Source organism: Triticum dicoccoides, chromosome 7B, assembly GCF_002162155.2.
Source record: "Triticum dicoccoides isolate Atlit2015 ecotype Zavitan chromosome 7B, WEW_v2.0, whole genome shotgun sequence".
Classification (NCBI taxonomy): domain Eukaryota; kingdom Viridiplantae; phylum Streptophyta; class Magnoliopsida; order Poales; family Poaceae; genus Triticum; species Triticum dicoccoides.
Genome location: NC_041393.1, coordinates 736,833,440 through 736,852,785, shown reverse-complemented (window position 1 = coordinate 736,852,785; position 19,346 = coordinate 736,833,440). Strand labels below are relative to the sequence as shown.

The 19,346-nt window shown below is 43.3% G+C and overlaps 1 pseudogene; it reads right to left on the bottom strand.

The window, feature by feature from the left end:
• Positions 1 to 2,228: 2,228 nt before the first annotated feature.
• On the bottom strand, positions 2,229 to 13,552 carry LOC119338234 (annotated as a pseudogene).
• Between the last annotated feature and the right edge of the window lie 5,794 nt (positions 13,553 to 19,346).

Genomic DNA, 19,346 nt, shown 5'->3' with positions numbered 1-19,346 from the left:
TTTTCAAAAGTAGTAATGGCACACCGTGGGAGTGGTGCACCATTACTAGCCCATGGTGCGCCATTACTAACTTGGCCCAAAAATTCCCCCGAGTGCAAACCCCCCTCGTGGACCGCCTTTTCAGTTTTAAAAAAATAAAAGAAAATGATGAAAATGTCGAAAAAAAGAAAATAAGTTTCATGTGTGATATGTGGTCTAGTTGTTGGGAAAATTTACAAATATGAATTTTGACTTTATTTGCAAAATCTCTCTAGAATTTGTAAAATGGGCATAACTTTTGCATACGAACTCGGATTAAAAAGTTTTCTTTATGAAAAATCATCTACTCGAAAAGTTAACAGAAAAAAGTTACGGGCCTTTTAAGATCTGGAGGCAAAAAAATTCAAAAAATTTCAAACTTACTAGTGGCGCACCGTTTGCTAGGTGCGCCACTAGTAACAGAAAAAAAAATTAGTTTCGATTTTTTTTTCAAAATATGGTACGTAATATGAACGGAAGTTTGAAATAATTTTTCGAAATTTCATCACACTCATGAACATGAACAAAGTCCTAAACATCAAAAAGGTTTAATAGGATTGATATGCTAGATATATCAACAAGTGCCTGTGAAGTGAGCTGGTGCTGGGGTTGGATAGAACTTTGAAGTTAAGCGTGCTTGCGCTGGAGTAGTGTGAGGATGGGTGACCTTTCGGGAAGATTGACCTGAGATTAAGCATATTGACCCAAGATTAATAAAAAAATACTAGTGGCGTGGTACTAGTGGCGCACCAGTAGTGCGCCACTAATAGGCCTTTTCCTAGTATTTGTTGAGTTCATCCTGTGATGCAGAGGCCGGTGTAATCCCCTTCTCAAAATTTTTTGTTGATGGGTGTTGGATCTCATGCTGTGATTGCTAGTGGTGCATCAGTAGCTTTGGTTCTGCTGTGAAACCGTTACTCTGGTGATAAGGCCAGCTGTAGGCATGTTCCTCTTTTATGTGTGCTTTGCTTTTGTGTAGATTGTTTGTTTGAACTTTGTAAAACTGTTTGCGGTTTCTATACTGGATATTCATGGTTGTTTCAAAACTCTTGGTTCTTGCCCATGGCTCTCTTGAATGCAGACTCTGCAGTCTTCAGGACACGTTCTGCCTTGCTAGCCAACGGCTTTCACGGATCCAGATCCTGCATCATCAAAAGCCACGTTGCTCGGCTGCCCCGATTATTCTAGAAACCTCCATGAAGTTTGCCAGGCCAGGTGTTCAATGCCGACAAGTGAACCATCATACTGTTCTCCTCAGTGGGGATAGAACCCTAGTTTGAGGCTATGAAGACTGGTTGAGCTTACGTCGCAGCACACCACACCGAAACTCAAAAACCCAAGAGCATCAAACTTTGCAGGTGTGTAGATGATTTGTCCTGTGATCGGTCGCTGGACGTGCAACGACGAGAGAACAGTGAGGAACAATGATCTTCTCAGGCTATTTATATCATCACTTTGTGGCTCTCTAAATACAAATTTCAGAATGCAGAGGTTGGCCTAAACCGTCCAGTCCACTTGTGGATACCACAAGTAGGTGACAACCACCCAGATTATCCTCACTGAATGTGGGGATGAACATTATTCTCTCAAATAGCTTTCTATGTTTAGAATAACATTCGCTGGAATAGCTGCTACTCTAGCATCAGTTTCAAAGTGTTTCCAAATGTTTTGGACCTTGCATCAGATCTGGAGGATGTGTGGTGTCGTTGCGTGTGACCGGCAAAGATCTTAGTAGAACCTTAAAACACCAGTGCTCGGTTCATCAGCCCCCATACAGAGGATGACAGATCAAAGAACTTTAAAACTCCAAAATGGAAGAGTAGTAGCCATTTAGTGAAGTAATGGCGAGTGACCGAACTTGCAACAGTTCGATACCTTCTGGTCTAGTTGCATATGTTGCACTGTCGAATTGAATGGGACTGACGACTGACCTTGTTAGAAAACCATACTGTCCATTCAGAATGACCTATTACAGTGATATAAAATTATCATCTCTTGACTTTGATGTAATAATAAGTTCATCCATTGTGTGATGCACTGCAAAGTACAGTAATATACCTCGTTACGATAGTCCAAAGAAATCAATGAAACTAATAATTTACACATGGTACATTGGACTGTCGAGCAGCAGAGAGCAACTCTCAAGCAACAACGCCACCTAGCCAGATCATTTTCTGCTCTCAAGCTCTAACTACTCCCTGCAGCTGAGTTGTGCGTACCAAGAGTTAATCTTGGCGATAGAGTTGCCTAATTGTGCTCCAAGCACTCAACCATCCAAATCTTTAGATCTCAGAATACCTGAGAATATCAGGTGCTATGGGAGGGAGCCTTCTCCCATGCTCCAGGAGCTTATGACCTGTTGGATTTGAGGTCCAATGGTAATCTCAGGTGGTCCGACAAATTTGCAAAAAGACCATCAAAAGTCCCGTGGATCTCAGCCGAGCTCGTTGTGGAGCATCTGATACTCCTCAGAATACATCATGTTGGTGTCAGCATTTTTTAGCTTTTTCTTTCTTTCTTGCATGCATGCTCTCCACGTTTGTATCCAACAGGATTTCCCAATCTGCTGCTGATACAGAATCCTCAGTCTTGCCCTCGCCACCACCATGTTCTTCATCGCCAATTTCCATCACTGATAGTGCATCGTTATGTGCAACCGCGACCCTAACATTTAAAGGAGCATGTGCTTTAGTACTTGTCCGGCATCAGAAGGAATAAGAACATGGATATAGCTAAGCAGGCAGTCTGTGATGATGATCTGTAGGCAGAAGAAATAATAACAAGAACAGCAAATACTAGTTACCTTCGCGACCCTGCCAAACATGCGAGACCTTCGACCCTTTCACGGCCATGAATGTTCAGTATCCTCTTGAGCCTGGGGAATATGAAGCAATCGCTTGTTTACCATAAATGTTAACCAAATCACAAGGGAAACATGTTTGGTATGTGAGAGCTTGCCAAATACTCCCTCCATTCCGATTTACTCGTCTTGGTTTTAGTTCAAATTTGAACTAAAACCACGACGAGTAAATCGGAACGGAGGGAGTAGTTGTCTATCGTAATATTTTGTAATACACAATCTATGATAGTATTAGTTGTAATGAGATGTAGGGCATGTGCTTGTTTCGTAAGGGCATACTTTGGTAATTACCTGAAATTAACGGAGCACCACAAATAAACATGACCGTCTTCTGTACCTGCTATTAGAACGGGAAGATTGGGATGGGAAACGACAGAAAGAACTGCGGATCTATGCGGTAGTGTACGAGCACACTCATTCTTCTGCATGTCCCATATCTTTATTAGAAAAACAAGGCATGCATATTAGAACGTTATGTGTGTATTGTCATTGTATTAGTATACATCTCAAAGAAATAGCAGACCTTGGCGGTCTTGTCCAAAGAGCCAGTAACCAAATACTTCCAACTGTCACATGTGAAGAAATCTAGGCACCTCACGTTATGCGAATGCCCAGACAGACTATACTTGTATTTGGTAGAATCAAGACTCCAAACCTGAACACCAATCATAAGAGCTTTCAATCAAGGTATGGTAGAAAAGGAAACGTACTCCATCTTAGAAAGAATGAAGAGAGAGAAAGTAAAACCTGTATTGTGTGATCCTTCAAACTATCAGTAAAACTAACAAAACTGTTGGGGTCCTCTGGGTTAAATGCGACTCCACAAACATAGCCCCAGTGTTCTTCAAATGTTCGTATGCACTTCTAGTCCCAGTCCCAAAGCCTTATTTGTGCACGAGATCCTGACAGCACATACGGCTGGGTCGGATGAATGGCTAGTGAACGAACACCAAGATTGTGAGCTTTGAAACTCGTGATTTTTTCCATTTTATTTCCATACTCGTACACATGAACAAAACCATCACTTGACCCAGCCAGAAACCATCGCTTTCGAGCAATGAATTTAACACAAACTGCAGTGAGAATGATCAACTAATTAGCATATCAGTGCACCGCAGGAGAAACACGTGTTAACACTTAACAAATAAGTCTGAAGGATACCTATTTGCGACCTTGAGGCTTCAACCAACCCTACCGATTCCTGTTGATATATAAAATACAAATAAGTCATTTGTTTGTCTAAGGTGAATAAAAGAAGAGAAAAGAATGGTATATTTGCCAATACAAATTTGGGCTTTTTTTGAAGACCCTTTACATTTACCCAGGGTATTGAAATGCTACCACAAGAAAAGGGATATATGGTGTAACGGTTTTTCTGGCTTTTGGTGAGAACTTTAATAATATGTTATGTTATGGCTTTCCCACAAAATAAGAAAAAATGTTACGGCTTCTGTCGACCATCACCAAATTTAGGCAATGGTATTTGGAAATCTCTGTCCTGCGTATTCGAGAAAAAAATCGGTATTTGGCAATCAACAGATGTTCATATGTACTAACTGGTGCATATATCTTTTTGATGGAGATGCCAGGAGGCAATTAAACTCTTCTGTGATCTATAAAAGAAAACTACTAACTGATCACATAATACAGTAACATACCTGTAGGCCATAGTTCTGCATGTGAATATACCCAAATGAGCCTGTTACAATTCTGTATGACAAGAAGATGAGGACGCATCCAATGCACTAACTTGAAAAATGAGGTTTAAACATTCAAATGCCCATATTATGATATGCACTCACAATGGTTCTGTCTGATTTGCATCCATGGAATGGATCAAATCTGTATCCTCCACCGATATGATCTGACCAAATGAAGTTCTTGTCAACACTACAGGAACCACCTTCAAAATGGATCTAGGGATGAGAAGTAAAAAAAAAACCCAACATACCTTTATTAGAGGGAGGGTTGCGTGCTGCATCATCAATGCATGAAAAAGAAGAGAAACAAAAGGAAGCATCAGTATAGTACAACTCATCAATGAAGGAGCATTATTCTAATGTCACAATGCAATTGGACACATAAATGGATTTTGCTGGGATCTCTGCCCTGACCATTTTGAGTCATCTATGTGATATAATGTAACTAAGGACTTCTCTCAGTTAGCATGGCACAATTTGAAATAGTATGAGTCACTTCTGGTACAACAAGAATTGGTTATGTTATTTTGTTGTTGTAAAAGATTTATTCAAGAAACACATCAATATTTCAAGAAATTATATTTTTTATTACAAACTTCCCAGACCAATTTTTTTTCATGGGCTCACGGCTCAGTAATTATTGCCCAGCCATTTAATCATAACCTATCCTTCACGTATGGATGCTATATATGTTCCATACGTACTGCTGAAACATTCCGTTTCAGTAGGTAAAACAGAATGTAAGAGACCATGTTCTGTAGCATCCTAAATACCGATCAGTTTTGGTAGTCTGGCGACTGGCAGCATAGATGAGGTGATAAGACATAGACTCACAGCAGCAAAAAGTCCAACCTTTCTAGTGCATTACATCACATGGTATGCACAGTTTCAGCCAAACAAGGTTGAACACCCCTAGTAACCCATACTTCACTTATCCCAACTGAGCAGAAAATAAGTGTTTACTTGAAAAAACTGACCTCGAATGCCGTCTCTCCTTGTGAGGCACAAACAGCTTTCAATGACACCTTGTGCACCGTATTCCCTAACCCGTTGACGTCCTTAAAACGTTCTTTGCAAATGTATTTGGCATCACTACATAATGAATCATCACCAATTGTACTGCTCTGCAGGATTAACTCTATGGTTCTTTCTTCTGGTAGGTTTTTGTGTTTATTGATTGTCACAACGAGAGTGTAAGTGGACCTCGGGGCAACAATTCCATACAATGGCAGACATAAGAAAGATGACTTGTTATCGCTCTTCTCCTTGAGCACAAATACCAAATTTTCAACTGTGTTGTTTGTTAGTTCGAGTGAACATGGGATCAACTTGTTGGGTTCGAAGCGAAAGTGGAGCTCAAGTGGGCAGACCTCAAGAATGGTGCTTGAGCCTAGGATTACCTGTAAGAAAAGAGATCATGTAGTTGCCCATTCTGACATTTGACTTGCTTAATTTGCTGCCATATTGTTACTGTTTTTGCAACGTTATTCAGAACAGACAAGTCTTATTAGCATCTCACCTCAGTCTCAGTGGTTGTGTCATGTGCCGAGTGTGTCTCACTAGAATCTTTTGCCCCCTCTGGATAATTTCCATTGCCTATGTTTGATTCACACAAAAGCACCGGGGAAACCGGCGACGATAGTGCTTGATGCCGCTGCACCTGCTGGTTGTTGGGCAGGGGACATACCCTGACCCGCCGCCGGAGACCCGGGGCGCCCACCACCCCTGCTTGCCCCCATTGTAGGTCTGACAAAATATCATCGGACGTCACCTCACCCACCAATTTACCATCTGTCTTGTTGATGAACAGGTCTTCAGTCACACTATGGGGTGCGAGATCCTTGCTCGCAGTACTTACACCCAACTTGTTTGTGCACTGCCTATCCAATGGAAACTCTTCACAGGCTTCCACCTATATACAAAAAAACATAAATGGAGAGACTTTAAATAAAATCACTTAATTAAATTTATTCTTGTTGATTTCACATTTCATGAATCTCGATCTTTTCATTAAGAAAGAGCATATAAGACAGTTTGATCTACATGCACCACGACTGCTATAGTGTATTAAGTTTGTATTTAAAATATTTTCAATTATATAGAACTTGTGTGGTTAACATCGGATGAAGTTCCTATTCATGCATGTTTAATTCTTGAGGTAATTGCTTTTCTTTACAAGTAACTTACTTGATTTTTCTTCAACTGCAAGTTGATTTGTTTTTTTAAATTATAAGAAAAATGGATATGCTTGTATACACTACACCCGCACACACGCACAAACACCCTAAACATACCAAGAACTGAGGGAAACTAGGATACATTATGAATGACACAAATTGCAGAAGATGCATAGAGTAAAATGGAATACCTTTACAAGTTAGTATTTTTATTTGATAAAAGTATATTTTTCATCCCTCAAGTTTGCCAAAATTCTACATCGGGCTCGTCAAGAATTTTCGGGCAACAATCGGTCCCTCAAGTCTCAAAACCAGGTAAGTTTTTCCCAAAATGAGATTTGAGTAGAAAATTGGAGATGTGGAAGCGGTTTTCTCTCTTTTCCATAATGACATGATGATGCTGCCCCAGCCCACTGCCGCCACCTTGTCGGCGAAGCCGTTGGGGATCTTCAATGTCTCCAACACTCTCACAGCCCACAGGAATAGTGCCGCTATTATAATGGCCCTTGACCACCTCGGACATCTACATCGGCCTTAGCACAACAATTCTGCGAAAGGAGACACGGGCGATGGAGCCGAACGACATGCATCCATAAAATGAACTCCACATGCATAACGACGGGTTCTTGTCGATGTAGTGCATAGAGGGGGAGGTGAGGGTGACACGGCGAGTTCGTGCCAGTTGGAGCCTCGTCAGCGTCGTCGAGGGGAGGGGATGGGTGGCGGCTCTCTCCTCTGTCACCGGCAGTGTTGCATATCAAAGGGAGGGGCTGTGATGCGGCCCTCTTTAGGTTCGTCGGTGCCGACCAGCATGGCCACCCGCGCAGACAAATCTGAGGTGTGCTGGTGTCGGCTCACCACCACGGCGGATCTGCCACTGGTGAAAGGAGCGCGGCCGGCGGCACAAATGGATGGTTTGGTGGGGGTATGGTGCCGGCGGTGGCGCATGTAGGCGATCGGTTTTCCTCAGCTGTAGGCGCAGGTATGTGGTGCAGCAGGAGGAGAGAGAAAATCAGGGACACGTGGCCGGTTTTGCTCTCTAATTTGGTTATGGAATAATCGTGCCGGTTTTGAGACTTGAGGAACCAAATGTAGCTCAAAAAATGTTGAGGGACCAGATATCGACCTTCAGTAAACTTGAGAAACGAAAATATACTTTTCCCTTTTAAATAATTAGTGATCTCACCTCAGCTGTTGTGTCACTAGCTAGTTGTGGCACACTGGTGGCCTTCACTTCCTCTTGATAATTCTGACTGACTGTGCTCGATTCCAATAAATGCGTTGTTGAACAAGTTTTCCGTGATAGTTGGGATGAAGTCTCGTCCACCACTTTGCCATCTATCTCGTTCTTGAACAAGTCTTCCGTGACACTCGGCATTGTTAGATCCTTGCATGTAGTAGTGTTTAGTACCAGCAACTTGTCCGTGTACTGCATATCCGACGGCAACTCTTCAGGGGCTTCCATCTACACACACACACACATGTACGTACACAACTGATGAGACTTGTCAACAAACCAAATGAAGGTTCGCCGGGTAAAGTTTCTTTGTGATGATTTGATACATGGAATTTTTTTTTTAAAAAAGGAAAAGAGCATAAATAAGTCACGCTCCAATCCACATACAGTAGGACTTGGTATAATTTAAAAAGGAAAAGAGCTCATGTAGTTGTGCATTCCAACATATGAATTGCTTAAGTTGCTGCCATATTGTAAATGTTACTTGAACAATTATTCAGTACACACAAGTTCAATTTGTGCTGGCTGCTGGTAATCAATTGGTCATAGCTTTGCAAGACAGTATTCTTAGTTAGCGATCTCACCTCAATCTCAGTGGTTATGTCATGTGCTGATTGTGCCCCCTCTAGACAATTTTGATTGTGTATGCTTGACTCCCACAAGTGTGTTGGTGACAAACCCCTATCAGATTTCACCTCATCCACCAATTCACTATGGGGTGCAAGATCGTTGCTCAAAGTATTTACAACCAACTTGTCCGTGCACTGCATATCCAATGGCAACTCTTCACAGGCTTCCATCTATATACAAGTACATACAAATGGAAAGACTTTCAACAACAAAATTACTAATAACATAATTAAGTTAATTCTTTAAGTTGCATGAATCTTCATCTTTTCATTAAGGAAAAGAAGCACAAGACAGTTTGATCTACATGCACTGGTGTAACATGTTTATATTTAAGACATTTTTAATTTGACACGGCTCGGGCGAATAACATAATACATATCTATTGGTTTTTTCATTCAAATGTTATAGAAATATTTTAAGATCGCTTTTATTTTGGCCAACATGAATTTGACCCCTCAATAACAGAAACACTTGACAGTTTTTCTAATTCTCAGTTTTCTGAATTTTTCATAGATCTCTGTGACATAGAATTGCACATCATTAATCGTAAAAATTTCTCTTAGTGAAAAATATGTGATCTTAGCAAAATGTTAGTGTAATTTTTAGGCTACAGGTTATAAGAGGAGTGAGGTGCAGATGAAGATGGTTGAAATGGACGATCCCATATGCTTCACTTTGTATCTCTAAGTTGATAGAATATGCTTTGATTACTGGAACAAACTCACCTCACAAGACATCTTCCCCTTATGAGAATAAATAGCTTTCAAGGGGACCGTATGCACCGCTTTCTCAACCTTTTTAGCTTTCTCAAAATAATTGTCCCACTCATGTCCTCTTTTATAAGGCGTGATATACTCATTACTTATAACAGTCTGCAGTATTAAATCAACCTCTCTTTCTGTTGGCAAGCTTCCCCTTTTATCAGTTCTCACAACAAGAGTGTAAGTTGACCTCGGGGCCACAATGCCATATAGTGGCAGCTTCAGAAAGCACATCCAGTTATATCTCTTCTCCATAAGCCTAAACACCACTTGATTATTATTTCTGTTAGTTAGATGCAGTAAACATGTGATCAACTGGTTGGGTTCGACGGGGAAGTTGAGCTCGGGTGGGTGGACATCGAGAAGTTTGCTACAGATTGCAATTATCTGCAATAGAACTTGTGTGGTTAATATCCAAAGAAGTTACTATCCATACATGATTAATTCTTGAGGTAATTGCTCTTCCTCACAAGTAATTTACTTATAAACTACAGGTTGATTTTTAATGATTATTACAAGGAAAATAAATATGTGTGCACACACCACAAGAGATTTGGCTTTCGGATTTTGTTTTTTGCCTGCCCTCACCAAAATGTGCAAATATCACCCATCTCGAAAAATTTCGATCAAATTTCGGACGAAAAGCAAAGAACAAAATTTGAATTTTTGGACGAAATTGGACAATGCAACCTAAATTTGAATATTTAACCTAATTTCCTGAAATTCAGAAGGTTTTGTTCCAGTAAATATTCTTACTGGCCCTGAACGAAATGGGTGTGTTTCGCCTGAAATTTGAAAATTTCGGGCGAAATCCAAACTTTGCCCACCACGACCACCGCGCACGCACAAACACGTGGGTAGACCACCCTAAACATACCAAAAATTGATGGAAACAAGGATACATCCATGAATACCACAACTTGCTAGATGCACAAATAACTGAGGGTGCCTAGAATCAAGTAGAATACCCTTTGCAAGTTAGTATTCTTAAATAATTAGTGATCTCACCTCAGGTGTTGTACCACTAGCTACTTGTGGCTTGCTGGATTCCTTCTCCTCCTCTTGATAATTCTGATTGTTTGTACTCAACTCCAATGAAGGCGCTGGTAAAAAACCCTCATAAGTAGCCTCATCCACCGCTTTGCCATCTATCCTGTAGTTGAACATATCTTCTGTGACACTCAGGGGTGTGAGATCTTTGCATGCAGTAGTGTTTTGTACCAGCAGCTTGTCCGTGTACAGCGTATTGGATGTCAACTCTTCATGGGCCTCCATCTACACACAACCATGCACACAGGCACAACTGATAAGACTTGTCAACAAACAAAATGAAGGCTCACCGGGCATAGTTTCTTCTTGATGATTTCATACATGGTTTTTTTAAAGGAAAAGAAGCATAAGTCAGTCGGATCCACATACAGTGGGACTAGTATAATGTAAACTATATTTAGAAGAACCAACTTAATCATAATGTTTATTAATTATCCGGCACTCAACTATAACCAAAGATCATTTGGGGTGACCCCTACTCAAATAGACATATCTTTGCAAGTTAGTATTTTTAGTTAGCTCACCTCACTGGTTTTCTCATTTGCTTGTTCTGGCGTACTAGACTCCTTCACTGCATGTTTGTGATTCTGAGTGCATGTGCTTGACTCTGACAAGGGTGTTGTCGGTGACCAACCCTCCTGGTGTTTTTTCACGTCCCCCACTTTGCCATCAGTCTCTTTGCCGAACATGTCTTCACTGTTACTGTGTGGTATCAGTTCCTTGCTTATAGTAGTGTGTAGAACCAGCAACCTGTCCTTGCACTGCATTTCAAAAGGTAACTCTTCGCGGGCTTCCATCTATGCTGACACAACTAGTTAGACTTACAATAATAAAAATTAAGAATCACATGTGTAAGTTCTTGCTGATTTGATATTCATAAATCTAGGACACATTTATAAAAATGAAGAAAAGAAAGAATAGGAAACATAAGTCAATTTGATGTGGGTATACAAGGACCGTTGTAGTGCAAATTATCTCTATTATTAAAGGCAAGCTGGTGTTAGTACATCACCAAATGTTGTTGCATGCCCCCTCCCATTTGTTAGGAATAATCTAAACCAAATCGGTGTTTTCCTTTACTTGTCCTACTGGAGACCATGTTCTACATTAACTCAATCAAATCTTACCAAAATCATGTCCTGCATTAACTCAATCAAATAAAATAAAATCTTCCCAAAACCTCAATTAAATCAAAATTTCCTTGCCAAACCAGATCAAATCAGATCTTACCAAACCTCAACTAAACCAAAACTTTTTTGTCTTTCGCTACCCACTCTCAAATCAAATCAAATCTTAATAAAATCTTGAATATGATGGATGTAACGTATATGTTGAACACAGTTGGTGTTTAACCACTAGAATATGTATTGCCCCCGTTGCAACACACGGTCAATTAGCTAGTTCATCTAATAGCTAGCTTTCATAATAATTAAGTTAGGACATCATATGCAATGCTGACCATACCTGGTCAGCTGCATTGAGCACTTGGACTATATCCTTTGCTGTAGGTCTTTTCTCCATAACAGGGTCCACACATGCTAGGGCTATAACGATGCATAGTTCTACTTGTTGGCTATATTTTTCCATTGATATATACTTCGATGTGGATTTGAATTTCTTTCTCCAACTTGTAAGTACCTACAAGTTTGCAACGGTGAGCTAAAATGATGATATAGATGCAAAGGTTAGAATAGTTCATCTTACTTTCTCTACGAAATGCTGACAAGATGTAGCAGTACTGTGGGGACTGGCTTGCTGGAAAAGTGGATAGTCTCTACGGCCTGTGATAATCTCTATAACTATGACACCCAGACTGAAGATATCTGCCTTGCTTGAGACTACACCTTGAAGTAAGTATTCTGGTGCCATATATCCACTGCAACATAATCAAAAGTAAGAAGCACTGGGCACTGCAAATGTAAATAAAGAAATGCGAACTACATGAAGAAAATAAGAACTATAGAGGTGTAAGAGCAATAGGGGTCGCCGTGTTCCTGCAGGTTTAGCAGTGACAATTCGTGTTTGCTGCTCACCAAAGATCCTCGACAAACCGAAATCTGTGATTTTCGGCATCATCATAGAGTCCATCAATATATTTTCAGGCTTAAGATCCAGATGAACGATACGGCATTTGTCATGAAGGAACTGCAGACCGCTGCAAATTCCCTTGATTAGCTTGTATCTGATATTCCATTCAAGGCCCGAAGATTCATCTGCATAAATTAATAACAAAATGTTAGGTAGAAGAGAGAAAGTTCTATACACATTCAGTGATTACACTTTTGGTACTATTCATCTTTGTTTTTGTGACATTATTTTTTCTAACAATCATTTTCTCATATGCATTTATTTTATTTGCCATTTATAATAGTCATCCTTTTCTGCGTCTGTGGTAAATGATATGTAGGATAGTTTCTATTGACACAGTGATCTGTAGTTATCCAGTTAGACTAGTCGTAGCTGATCAAATATAGCTTGAATGATGTTTTGAGTAAACTTAACAACAGAAAAATAAAATATATAAACTATGTATAATGTTTTGTAATCATACCGGAAATATACTTGTCAAGGCTTTTGTTGCATACATACTCGAAGCAGAGCAACCTTTTTGGTATTTCAGCCCAAATAAAGTTCCCATTAGGTTGTTTCATCAATTCGAAAGTTGATTCAGCACAGTAACCAATAAATTGTACAATATTTTGGTGCCTGGTCTCCATAAGATAAGTGACTTCATTCTGGAACGTTTTATCGTCGAGTAGATGTATTTCAAAAAGCTTCTTCACGGCAATGATTTTCCCACTCTGAAGAACTCCCTGTGGTTTAAGTTACACCTTTTGTCATACTATGTATATGTATCTTTCATTAATTACCATTACTAACAATTGAAAAGTTGGGTAAAGAAAATGGAATACCTTGTAAACCACTCCATACCCACCTCTGCCAAGTTCCGATTCAGTGGAAAAATTACATGTGATGGCTTTCAAAAATTCTAGACGAAGACACATCGGTGTTCCATTTGAATCTTGTAGCTTCTTCTCCAGTTCGTCACGTAAGTCACACATCGGTGTTCCATTTGAATCTTGTAGCTTCTTCTCCGGTTCATCACGTGAGTTAGCCATTTCTGATCACACAAACGCTGTTTTAGAAACAAAGAACAACTACAGACCCTTTTAGATTGATACTATGATGTGAGTTGTCTACATGTCATTGTCAGCCACTCAATCATCTCGTCTTCATGTTAACTTTGATACTTCCTCCATTGCAAAATAAGTGTCGTGGTTTTAGTTCAAATTTGAACTAAAATCACGACATTTATATTGGAACGGAGGGAGTATTTACTAGAATAAGTGTAGTCATCTACAGCGGGAACCTTGTTAGTTCTGATAAAACATGGAATCAATGTGACCATGTAATAATCCTTAGTCATGATCCGTTTGAAAATAAGCTAGCTACTTGTTGTGCATTTGTTTTGATTAATACCAAATATAAAAATCATACTTCATATACTTCTCGGTTTTGAACGCACGAAGTTAGAACTTAATCAAAAGGAGGCATACAAACTGTAACAGTGAAGAGCTGGAGCACTAACCTGGACAATTCATACTGATGCACTTGCGAGCTCCTCAGAAAAGATGTATTGCCCAAGTAGAAGACTGAAGCGCATAAAGACCATCAGACTGTCGATCCGCCTTTAAAGGCTTCCAAATTTAGATCTAGACCAAACGGAGTAGACTTGACTTGGACACTCGGCATGGGGTCCGGACAGTAACGACGTTAGGTAAGAGAGCCAGGTCCAGCCACAGTATCCATGGTAGATAAGAGTCCAAAATGGTCCACAGTCAAGCATGAAAACACGGGAGATTTTGATAAATCCTCTCCAACTGCATCTTAACCACCAACCCCTGTTGTGAAAATTTCATGGGTTCAGGTCTTGCTTGATAAGGATTCCTAAACAGTATATGGAGGGGAACAGCAAATGCTCGCTTGATCTTATGCATGGCCCATGAAATGGTACAGCCAGGTGAGCCTGTATGTAGAGCATCTATTTTTTTTTGGAAAAGGAGGATTACCCCCGGCCTCTGCATCATAATGATGCATGCAGCCAGGTGAGCCTGTATGTAGAGCATCTATTGTCCACCAACTGCAATTTCCGCTTCTCAATCATCTCTGCAATTAATGGTCTCCCATATATTGTCCATCCAACTGCCATTTCGACAGGACCAGCCAGTATACATCCCATGTTAGTAGATGCATGAGAACAGCAAGCAGAGACAGCCAATATGGTCCACACCTAATGAAAATGGTAGAGCCAGGGGGCTCCATAGAGCATCTATTTTGTCCATCAAACTGTCCTTTCAGCTTCTCAATCATCTCTGAAATTAATGAATAATGGTTCCCTCGCCTCCTAGCTGAGTTAGTGACGTTCACATATGAGCTCATCCTATATTTAGGCGGCCATGACACATGACTAGAAGACAGTTAAACGACAGCAACATCCCATGTAATAGCCCATAGTTATGATCCAGTTGAAAACAACAAATGACAAGGATTGCAAAATAAATTGTATACGGGGTCAAAATTTCATGGATTCAGGGCCTGCGTGACAGGGATTCCGAAGCTGTATATGGGAAACATCAAATGCTCACTTGATTTCAGGCGTGGACCAGGAAATGGTACAGGCCAGGGGAGCTGTATGTAGATCATCTATTGCCAATCCAATTGACCTTGCGGCTTATCAGTTATCTCTGCAACTATGGTTAATGGTCTCCTCCTAGATCTACTGATGATGTCACATATAATACAATCTTATTTCTGCGGCAATGGCGGGGTGCGAAGACACAATGATTCCACTGACCACTTGGTAGGTAGAGTCGAGTGGCAGACTAGTGAGACAGTTAAACCATCAGCATCGATACTAGAAGAAACATGTGGGGAGGGGATCCACCAACTACTGGTCCATTCAACATGTAATGTGATGGATCCCAGGAAATCGTACACCCAGGGGGGAGTCTGCCTGTACAGCATCTATTGCCCACCCAACTGCCCGTACAGCTTCTCAATCATCTCTGCAACTAATGGTCAATTAATAGTTTCCTCGCCACCTACCTCTGCTTGCTAGTGACGTTCACATATGAGCTCATCTTATTTCAGCGGCAATGGCACATGATTTCACTGATATATTTATAGATTGATGAGATTTGAGAGGCGGACAAGAAAGACAGTTAAACCATCGACATCACAACATGTAGGGAGGGAATCATTGGAAGAAGAGGCTGGCAGCTGCGGGTGTAGAACCCGAAATAGCACTACCTGCACTCACTGCCGCCGGAGAAGCTCGCGGCCGCGACCGCGTGCACATAACATGTGTGGCTCTGCCATGGCTTCGTCTACACCGCACTAGTTCCAAAATGGTCCACACTTAAGCATGAAAACATGGGGAATTTTGATAGCATCCGTTCTAGTTGTGATCCTGATGTTAATAATCTACCCCCTGCGGTCAAAATTTCATGAGTTCAGATCCTGCATTATACAAGGATGCATAACAGTATATGGGGAACAGCAAATGCTCACTTGATTTCAGGCATGGGCTACGAAATGCTACGGCCAGGGGACAGGGGCGCCTGCCTGTAAAGGATCTATTGTCCATGCAACTACTCTTTCGGCTTCTCAGTTATCTCTGACATTATTGATTAATGGTCTCCTCCTAGGTCTGTTTACTTACTGGCCAAACTGATTTCTGCGGCAATGGCGGGATGCGAAAACACAGTGATTCCAGTGACCACCTGGTAGGGACTAGATGGTTAAATCATCGGCATCGATCACTAGCAACATGTGGGAATCGCTGCAAGAAGAAGGCGGAGGACGGCTACCTGCAGTCGGTGCCACCGGAGAAGCACGCGGCTGCGTGCGACCGACGCGCGTGGCTCCACCGCGCTGGCCCCGTGGCCGGCGCACTGGCTGGTGGAGGCACGCGTACGGCGGCATCCTATTGCCGCCGCCCCGCTGCCATCGCCGGCGCGAGTGCCGTCGGATTGGTGGAGGAAGAAGCAGCACCTCGAGGAATTGGGCTAGAGGGTATGGGCTGGCTGAGGTATGGATACACCGGGCTTGCTGGGTGAAATCGGTCCGATTAGAGCACAAGGGCCCTGTCCGGCACGTGCCCCTTTCACCGGCCCGTGAACACCGTAGCTAGCTGCGAGTGGGACCTTCTATTTGACGCTACTAGTTGCGTCAAATTGGAGGCGAAACGCAAAGGCCAGTGCTACGAATCAGCCGGATGATTTCTTAGAGAAATCATCCGACTAGGCAGCCGTCCGATTAGCAGTCTAGTGGCCGTAGGATTACAGCAGTGCCACGATAGTATTGGGCGTGCATGCAGCGCTGCTGCATCCAGCAGAAGCTCCACTGCATCTCTCATAGGGCACCGGCCAGCGTTCGGTGAAGCTCCAATTCAGCACCGACGACGTCCGACGGAGCTCCAATGCAACATCGACACGTCCGGCGAAGCTCCATGGCGAAGCTCCATTGCAGCACCGGCGGCTTCAGTGCAGCTCTGGCGACCCTCTAGTGCAGCTCCGGGCGGCTTCAGCGCAGCTCCGGGCGGCTTCAGTGCAGCGCTGGCGACGCTTCAGTGCAACTCCGGTGACTTCAGCGCAGCGCCGACAACGCTTCAGTGCAGCTCCGTCGGCTTCAACGCAGCTCCGGCGATCCTCCATTGCAGCTTTGGCAGCGCTCCATTGCCACTCCATTGGCACGGAAAAAGCTCCAACGCAGCACCACCCACCTCCTTCTCGCGTGCTGCACTGCATCACCGGCGACGAGTGGTGCCCGACTGCACTCCGGCCTCCGTGTTGCGTTGCAGCACCGGCGATGACGAGCATCGCGTCGCAACGCCGACAGCACCATCGAGTCGTTGGGTCGCAGCACGGGCAGCATCCGAGTCAACGACGAGGCTGCGTTGCAGCACTAGGTCTCATCGACAAAAATCACCGCGTCACGGTGCTGTCACGTGGACCTTGAGCAGCAGCAGGTGAAGCTTGGGGCAGCCATGGCGGATGGGACTTGGACGGGAGGACCTTGAGAAGCAGCCGGTGGAGATTGGGGGCAGGCCATGGTGGAAATCGTTTGATTTCAATTCTGGCAGCAGTGGCGGTCGCCTTAGCGTGGGTATCCTCTCTCTTGATTGCAAAGGAAGAGAGAAGATGGGGAGAGGAAAAGAAACAGGCGGAGAACGAGCGGAGGAGAGAATGAGTGGAGGAGATAAGGTTGGAGGAGGAAGCGGCCGACTCGCTCGCGCACGGGACACATGTCGTGCGTCTGACCCGGTTTAGAGTATCTCCAACAAGCGCGCAATGCGCCGCGCGCTAAAAACTACTTTGCCCCGCGCGCTTCGTCTGGTTTTGCGCGGCCCGCAGCGCTGGCTTCAATATCCGTGCTAAATGCAGCGCGTGTGCCGCTCCAGCAGCGCGTAAAAAATGTAGCGCACATAATCTGCTTTATGATACAAAATGCGTAATCCAGGCTTCTCCAACGATATATAGTTCTAGTACGTCCACATACCCTGCTTGTACGATACAAAATAAAACTGGCTTCTCCAACGATATATAGTTTTACTACGTCCACATAGCCTGCTTCTACGATACAAAATAAAACTGGCTTCTCCAACGATATATAGTTCTACTACTACTCGTTCTCCATCTCAGACTCTGCCTCGGTGATGTCCTCCTCCGATGTCTGAGCATAGGCGTCAAGGAACCGCTCGTCGCGGGAGTCCCAGGACGACGCATCTCCTAGCGTCATGTTGTATTTGGCGACCGCCTTCCGCGTTCGCTTGTCCTCACGATAGGCGGCTCGCGCCTTCCTCCTCTCCTCCCTCTCCGCCCTCCTCTCGGCGAAGAACTGTTCTTCATTGATGATGTCTTGCGGGAAGCGTTGCCTCCACACCGCCATGGCTTCCTCGTCCATCTCGGCCAGGCTAAGACGGCGCTCCCGCCTCCGGTGTTTGCGACCATCCTCGTCAGTGGTAAGCCGCGGGAAAGGCACCAACTCCCGTGCCCGCTCCCGCGTCGACACGTCGGTGAAGTTCATGTCCCAACGTGACGGGCGGAGGCGCCACGCCGAAGCGTCGTATGCGCGCGCGCCATCCTGGGCGGTGTCGAAGGTTCCGAGGCCGAGGCGCACGCCGCCGCCCGACTGAATTGAGGCGGAGTAGGTGCCGGACGGGCGCACGCGGACACCGCGGTAGCCTGAACCTCCCCGGCGGCGAGGCGGCATGGTGGCGGCTCGGCGGCGAGGAGGGAAAGCAGTGGAGAGAGCGAGAGAGAGCGGCAGATGGCGCTGCAGTTTTATAGGCGCGCGCGAAGCGGCGCGCCAAATCTTGCGCGCGAGCTGCCGCCTTTTCCCCGCGCGCGCAATCGTTTCCCGCGCGCGCTTGTTTCCCGCCGACGCTGGAGCGCGCGAAACCGGTCTGCCTGCGCTAAAAAGCACTTTTACCGCGCGGGCGCGTCTTCTAGCGCGCCTGTTGGAGATGCTCTTACGCGATGATGTTTTCTTCCAGATGTTTTAAAACGTTTTCCAAACGCAAATGGTGTGTGCGTAGCTAGCACGTGAACATTTAAAAAACATTAAATGCTGAACATTTTTTGTAAACAATATTTTTTTAGAATGCTGAATATTTTTTCAAAAGCGGGAACATTTTTTTAATCCGAATATTTTAAAAACAATAAAAAAGTTTATTTTTTAAAAAATTTAGAAGAAAGAAAAATAAAAAACCATGACAAAGGGGAAGAAAATAAAAAGGAAACTAAAAAAATTACAGAAAAACCTGTGAAGAAAACGTGAAAAAAAGATAAACTAGTTCATGAACCTTGTAGAAATAGGTCGGCCCGCTCACTTGGTCGCTTGTGCATTTCG